Source organism: Triticum aestivum, chromosome 4B (genome assembly GCF_018294505.1).
Source record: "Triticum aestivum cultivar Chinese Spring chromosome 4B, IWGSC CS RefSeq v2.1, whole genome shotgun sequence".
NCBI lineage: Eukaryota > Viridiplantae > Streptophyta > Magnoliopsida > Poales > Poaceae > Triticum > Triticum aestivum.
In genome coordinates, this window is record NC_057804.1 from 370,361,094 (window position 1) to 370,369,391 (window position 8,298).

Here is an 8,298-nt window from a genome sequence, read left to right on the forward strand (position 1 = left end):
ATGTTTTCGGGGTACGTAGGCTTATATAGGAGGAAGAAGTACGTCGATGGCCACCCGAGGGGCCCACGAGATAGGGGCGCGCCTTATAGGGGGGGCGACCTACCCTCTCGTGGCCGCCTCGGCTGCTTCTTGACTTGCACTTCAAGTCCTCTTGATCACGTTCGTTCCAAAAATCACGCCCCCGAAGGTTTCATTCTGTTTGGACTCCGTTTGATATTCCGTTTCTTCGAAATACTGAAATAGGCAAAAAAAACAGCAATACGGGCTGGGCCTCTGGTTAGTAGGTTAGTCCCAAAAATGATATAAATGTGTAAAATAAAGCCCATAAACATCCAAAAGGGGTAATATAATAGCTTGGAACAATAAAAAATTATAGATATGTTGGAGACGTATCAAGCATCCCCAAGCTTAATTCCTTCTCGTCCTCGAGTAGGTAAATGATAAAAAAGGAATTTTTGATGTGGAATGCTACCTAGCATAATTCTCAATGTAATTTGCTTTATTGTGGCATGAATGTTCAGATCCAAATGATACAAAATAAAAGTTCATATTAACATGAAAATGGTGATACTTCAAGCATACTAATCAAAGTAATCATGTCTTCTCAAAATAACATGGCCAAAGAAAGTTATCCCTACAAAATCATATAGTCTGGCTATTGCTCTATCTTCATCACACAAAGTATTTAATCATGCACAACCCCGATGACAAGCAAAGAAATTGTTGCATACTTTAATAATCTCAAACTCTTTCGACTTTCATGCAATACATGAGCGTGAGCCATGGACATAGCACTATATGTGGAATAGAATGGTGGTTGTGGGAAAGACAAAAAGGAGAAGATAGTCTCACATCAACTAGGTGTATCAACGGGCTATGGAGATGCCCATTAATAGATATCAATGTGAGGGAGTAGGGATTGCCATGCAACGGATGCACTAGAGCTATAAATATATGAAAGCTCAACAAAAGAAACTAAGTGGGTGTGCATCCAACTTGCTTGCTCACGAAGACCTAGGGCATTTTGAGGAAGCCCATCATTGGAATATACAAGCCAAGTTCTACAATGAAAAATTCCCACTAGTATATGAAAGTGACAACATATGAGACTCTCTATCATGAAGATCATGGTGCTACTTTGAAGCACAAGTGTGGAAAAAGAGATAGTAGCATTGTCCCTTCTCTCTTTTTCTCTCATTTTCTTTTTTCTTTTTTTCTTTGGCCTTTTTCTTTGGCCTTTTTTTTCTTTTTTTTGTAAAGTCCGAAGTCTCATCCCGACTTGTGGGGGAATCATAGTCTTCATCATCCTTTTCCTCACTAGGACAATGCTCTAATAATGAAAATCATCACACTTTTATGGATTTACAACTCAAGAATTACAACTCAAAGCTAGAACAAGATATGACTCTATATGAATGCCTCCGACGGTGTACTGGGATATGCAATGAATCAAGAGCGACATGTATGAAAATTATGAAGGTGGCCTTGCCACAAATACGATGTCAACTACATGATCATGCAAAAAGCAATATGACAAAAGTAATGCGTGTCATATGAACGGAACGGTGGAAAGTTGCATGGCAATATATCTCAGAATGGCTATGGAAATGCCATAATAGGTAGGTATGGTGGCGGTTTTGAGGAAGGTATATGGTGGGTGTATGGTACCGGTGAAAGTTGCACGACACAAGAGAGGCTAGCAATGGTGGAAGGGTGAGGTGCGTATAATCCATCGACTCAACATTAGTCAAAAGAACTCATGTACTTGTTGCAAAAATCTAGAAGTCATCAAAAACCAAAGCACTACGTGCATGCTCCTAGGGGGATAGATTGGTAGGAAAATACCATCGCTTGTCCCCGACCGCCACTCATAAGGAAGACAATCAATAAATAAAATTGTGCTCCAACTTCATCACAAAGTGGTTCACCATACGTGCATGCTACGGGAATCACAACCCTTAACACAAGTATTTTTCATAATCACCTCAACTAGCATGACTCTAATATCACTACCTCCATATCTCAAAACAATTATCAAGCATCATATTGATCATAGCATCCAATTCTTTTCTATGATAGTTTTTATTACACCCAACTTGGATGCTCATCATTCTAGGACCAACTTTGTAACCATAGCAAATACCATGCTGTTCTAAAATACTCTCAAAAAGATATAAGTGAAGCATGAGAGACTAGCAATTTCTTCAAAATTAAGTCACGACTGTGCTCTAAAAAGTATAAGTGAAGCACTAGAGCAAAAACTATCAAGCTCAAAAGATATAAGTGAAGCACATATAGTATTCTAGAAAATCCTAATCAAGTAGGCTTCTCCCAAAAGGTGTGTACAGAAAGGATGATTGTGGTAAAATAAAAATCAAAGACTAATATAATACATGACGCTCCAAGCAAAACACATATCATGTGGAGAATAAAAATATAGCTCCAAGTAAAGTTACCAATGAACGAAGATGAAAGAGGGGATGCCTTCCCGGGGCATCCCCAAGCTTAGGCTTTTGGCTATCCTTGAATATCTTGGGGTGCCATGGGCATCCCCAATCTTAGGCTCTTGCCACTCCTTATTCCATTGTCCATAAAAGCTTTACCCAAAACTTGAAAACTTCAAAACACAAAACTCAACAGGAAGTCTTATAAGCTCCGTTAGTGAAAGAAAACAAAACCACCACATAACGTACTGTAATGAACTCATTCTTTGTTTATTTTGGTGTTAAACCTACTGTATTCCAACTTCTCTATGGTTTATAAACTATTTTACTAGCCATAGATGCATCAAAATAAGCAAACAACACACGAAAAACAGAATTTGTCAAAAACAGAACAGTCTGTAGAAATCTGTAACTAACGCAAACGTATGGAACTCTAAAAATCCTACCAAAATACTAAGTCCTGGACAATTTGTCTATTGATCAGCATAAAAAGAGTCAACGCAAAAGCACATTTATATAATTTAACAAAACTAAATTCGTGCGCGCAAAGTTTCTGTTTTTCAGCAGAATCAAATCAACTATCATCATAGGTTATCCTATAGGTTCTACTTGGCACAAACACTAATTAAAAGATAAAAACACATCTAAACAGAAGGTAGATGCAAGATTTATTACTAAACAGGAACAAAAACAAAAAACATAAATAAAATTGGGTTGCCTCCCAACTAGCGCTATCGTTTAACGCCCCTAGCTAGGCATAAAAGCGAAGATAGATCTAAGTAGTGCCATAATAATAAGATAGATCTTGAAAGCTCATCTCATATTCTCTATGTTCGGCAGCAAGTTTTCTTTGGGGCAAGCAAAAGTAATCAAAAGCGCTAAATTTAGAGGGACAAAAGTCCCCAAGATCAATCTCAGGAGGAACGGGTTCCTCCTTTGGCCCTTCATAGTGCACAACTAATTCATCACTAAAAGCATTCTTTTGGCAAAATCTTATGAGCCTATACTCAAGAGAGTATCCTAGATCATTGTTTCGAAGGGCAAAATAATTATTAAGCCCATTAATTCTATCAACCAAGACATTGGTAGGAACCTTTTTTCTAAGGTTTTCATTGAAAGCAACATAGTCCGAAGATTGAAAACGCCTAAACTCCTCTTGATCATAGAGGATCGCCTCTATGGGAGGACGACCGGCGTCCACCCTATAGTGCGCAAAGATTTCTTTGGCCTCTCTTATGATAAATCTAAACTCATGAGCCAAAAAGATAGTAGCAACACGTTTAACAGAAGAATGCTCAATATTGGAAAATTCTAGAAAAATTCTTTGTACGCAAGGATGCATATGCATAAATTGTCTTTCAAGCTCAACTACTAGCATAGCAATGGCATCCGCAAGATTACTAGTTCTATGAAGAATAGAACCACCCATGGAAGGTAAAGCACCGGCACAAGTAAAGAAATCTTGAATAACACCTTTTCCAATGATGTTACCACTACCGATTCGAAACTTTTTAGTATGCAAGATAGGGGGTTCTTCAGCCAGAGCATCAGAATTTTCCATGTCATCATGGTTGTCCATATCGACGATAATCTCCCCAATTTCTGACATAGTGGCAAACAAAAGCAAGGAGAAAGAAAGTGAGTGAAAGAGAGAGGAGGAGATTGGGAAAGAGAGGGCAAATAAAACGACAAGGGTGAAGTGGGGGAGAGGAAAACGAGAGCCAAATGGCAAATAATGTAAATGCGAGGGAGATGAGTTTGTGATGGGTACTTGGTATGTCTTGACTTGAGCGAAGACCTCCCCGGCAATGGCGCCAGAAATCCTTCTTGCTAGGTCTTGAGCTTGTGTTGGTTTTCCTTGAAGAGGAAAGGGTGATGCAGCAATAGTAGCGTAAGTATTTCCCGCAGTTTTTGAGAACCAAGGTATCAATCCAGTAGGAGGCTCCTCAAAGTCCCATGCACCTACACAAACAAACAAAGAACTCACAACCAACGCAATAAAGGGGTTGTCAATCCCTTCACGACCACTTGCGAAAGTGAGATCTAATGGAGATAGCATGATAAGATAAATATATTTTTGGTATTTTATAATATAGATGCAAAAAGTAAAGATGCAAATGAAAGTAGATTGGGAGCAAATATGATAAGAGATAGACCTGGGGGCCATATGTTTCACTAGTGGCTTCTCTCAAGATAGCATAAGTATTACGGTGGGTGAACAAATTACTGTCGAGCAATTGATAGAAAAGCGAATAATTATGAGATTATCTAGGCATGATCATGTATATAGGCATCACGTCCGCAACAAGTAGACCGACTTCGGCCCGCATCTACTACTATTACTCCACACATCGACCGACTCCTACCTGCATCTAGAGTATTAAGTTCATAAGAACAGAGTAACACCTTAAGCAAGATGACATGATGTAGAGGGGTAAATTAATGCAATATGATATAAACCCCATCTTTTTATCCTCGATGGCAACAATACAATATGTGCCTTGCAACCCCTGCTGTCACTGGGTAAGGACACCGCAAGATTGAACCCAAAGCTAAGCACTTCTCCCATGGCAAGAAAGATCAATCTAGTAGGCCAAACCAAACTGATAATTCGAAGAGACTTGCAAAGATAACTCAATCATACATAAAAGAATTCAGAGGAGATTCAAATATTTCTCATAGATAAACTTGATCATAAACCCAAATTCATCGGATCTCGACAAACACACCGCAAAAAGAGTTTACATCAAATAGATCTCCACAAGAGAGGGGGAGAACATTGTATTGAGATCCAAAAAGAGAGAGGAAGCCATCTAGCTAATAACTATGGACCCGTAGGTCTGTGGTAAACTACTCACAACTCATCGGAGGGGCTATGGTGTTGATGTAGAAGCCCTACCCTCTCGTGTCTGCCTCGGCTGCTTCTTGACTTGCACTCCAAGTCCTCTGGATCACGTTCGTTTCAAAAATCACGCTCCCGAAGGTTTCATTCCGTTTGGACTCCGTTTGATATTCCTTTTCTTCGAAATACTGGAATAGGCAAAAAAACAACAATACGGGTTGGGCCTCCGGTTAGTAGGTTAGTCCCAAAAATGATATAAATGTGTAAAATAAAGCCCATAAACATCCAAAAGGGGTAATATAATAGCATGGAACAATCAAAATTTATAGATACGTTGGAGACGTATCAATCATCATCATCAACCTTCCTCCATCGCCAATTCCATGATGCTCACCGCCGGGAGTGAGTAATTCCTTCGTAGGCTCGCTGGTCGGTGATGGGTTGGATGAGATTTATCATGTAATCGAGTTAGTTTTGTTAGGGTTTGATCCCTAATATCAACTATGTTCTGTGATTGATGTTGCTATGACTTTGCTATGCTTAATGCTTGTCACTAGGGCCCGAGTGCCATGATTTCAGGTCTGAACCCTTTATGTTTCCCTGAATATATTTGTGTTCTTGATCCGATCTTGCAAGTTGTAGACACCTATTACGATCTAAGATCCGCATACCCCAAGGTGAAAATAATTGGGATTCTTTCCGGTGATTACCGTAGTTTGAGGAGTTCATGTATTCAATAAGTGCTAATGCTTTGTTCCGGTTCTCTATTAAAAGGAGGCCATAATATCCCTTAGTTCCCATTAAAAACCCGCTGCCACGGGAGGCTAGGACAAAAGATGTCATGCAAGTTCTTTTCCATAAGCACGTATGACTATATACGGAATACATGCCTACATTATATTGATGAATTGGAGCTAGTTCTGTGTCACCTTACATTATAACTGTTGCATGATGAATGCCTACGAGCTTTTCAATTATTTATCTTTGCTAAGTTACTTTGCCTTTGCCACTATTATAATTGCTACAAAACTGCTACTGTTACTTTTGCCACCGTTACCGTTACTTCCATACTACTTTGCTACTATACACTTTGCTAAAGATATTAAGTCTTTCAGGTGTGGTTGAATCGACAACTCGGCTGCTAATACTTGAGAATATTCTTTGGCTCCCCTTGTACGGAATCAATAAATTTGGGTTGAATACTCTACTCTCGAAAACTGTTGCGATCCCCTATACTTGTGGGTTATCAGTGGTGGCGGCTCCGTCTCGTGAAATGCAATAATTCTTTCTCCCTAATTTTTTCTCCAAAACTAGGATTTTATAGAGTCCGAGTCAGGGTCTGCAGGGCCACCAGGTGGGCACAACCCACCTGGCCGCTCCTGGAGGGGGGCATGCCTGCTACTTCTTGAGCTTGCGGTTTATCCCTTGAAGAGGAAGGGATGATGCAGCAAAGTAGAGATAAGTATTTCCCTCAGTTTGAGAACCAAGGTACCATTCCAGTAGGAGGTACACGCAAGTCTCCAATCTATGCACCTGCACAAACAATCAAACACTTACACCCAACGCGATAAGGGGTTGTTAATCCCTTCACGGTCACTTGCAAGGATTAGATCTGATAGAGATAGATATAAAAGATTACTAAAATGTAAAACAAAGTAAAACATAAATAAATTGCAGCAAGGTATTTTTGGGTTTTTTGATTTATAGATCTGAAAATATATGATTGAAAATAGACTCGGGGGCAATAGATTTCACTAGAGACTTCTCTCTTGAAAGAAAACATATGGTGGGTGAACAAATTACTATCGAGCAATTGATAGAAAAGCGCAAAGTTATGACGATATCTAAGGCAATGATTATGAATATAGGCATCACGTCCGTGTCAAGTAGACCGACTCCTGCCTGCATCTACTACTATTACTCCACACATCGACTGCTATCCAGCATGCATCTAGAGTATTAAGTTTATAAGAACGGAGTAACGCCTTTAGTAAGATGACATTATGTAGAGTGATAAACTCAAGCAATATGATGAAAACCCCATCTTTTTATCCTTGAATGGCACCAATGCAATACGAGTCTCACTACCCCTACTATGTCACTGGGTGAGGACACTGCAAGATTGAACCCGAAACTAAGCACCTCTCCCATTGCAAGAAGAACCAATATAGTTGGCCAAAACAAACCAATAATTCAAAGAGAAATACAAAGATATCAAATCATGCATATAATAATTCAGAGAAGACTCAAATAACATTCATAGTTAATCTGATCATAAATCCACAATTCATCGGATCTCGACAAACACACTGCAAAAGAATATTACATCAGATAGATCTCCAAGAACATCGAGGAGAACATTGTATTAAAGATCAAAGAGAGAGAAGAAGCCATCTAGCTACTAGCTATGTACCTGTAGGTTTGTGGTAAACTAGGTATACTTCATTGGAAGGGCAATAGGGTTGATGCGGAAGCCCTCCATGATCGAATCCCCCTCCGGCAGGGTGCCGGAAAAGGCCCCAAGATGGGATCTCATGGGAACAAAAGGTGCCATGATGTAGAGGGATAAACTCAAGCCAAGTGGGCGCCCCCCTAGGGCACGCCCTGAGGGCTTGTGGAGCCCTCGGGACTCTTCTGGACCCCTCTCCAAGTCTGCTGGGTGTCTTTTGGTCCAAGAAAATCATCACGAGAGTTTGTTTCCGTTTGGACTCCGTTTGGTATTCCTTTTCTGTAAAATTCAAAAACAAGGAAAAACACAAACTGGCACTGGGCTCTAGGTTAATAAGTTAGTCCCAAAAATAACATAAATAGCATATTAATGCATATAAAACATCCAAAATAGATAATATAATAGCATGGAGCAATCAAAAATTATAGATACGTTGGAGACGTATCAAGCATTTCCAAGCTTAATTCCTACTTGTCCTCGAGTAGGTAAATGATAAAAACAGAAATTTTGATGTGGAATTCTGCATGACATATTTATCCATGTAATTTTCTTTATTGTGGCAT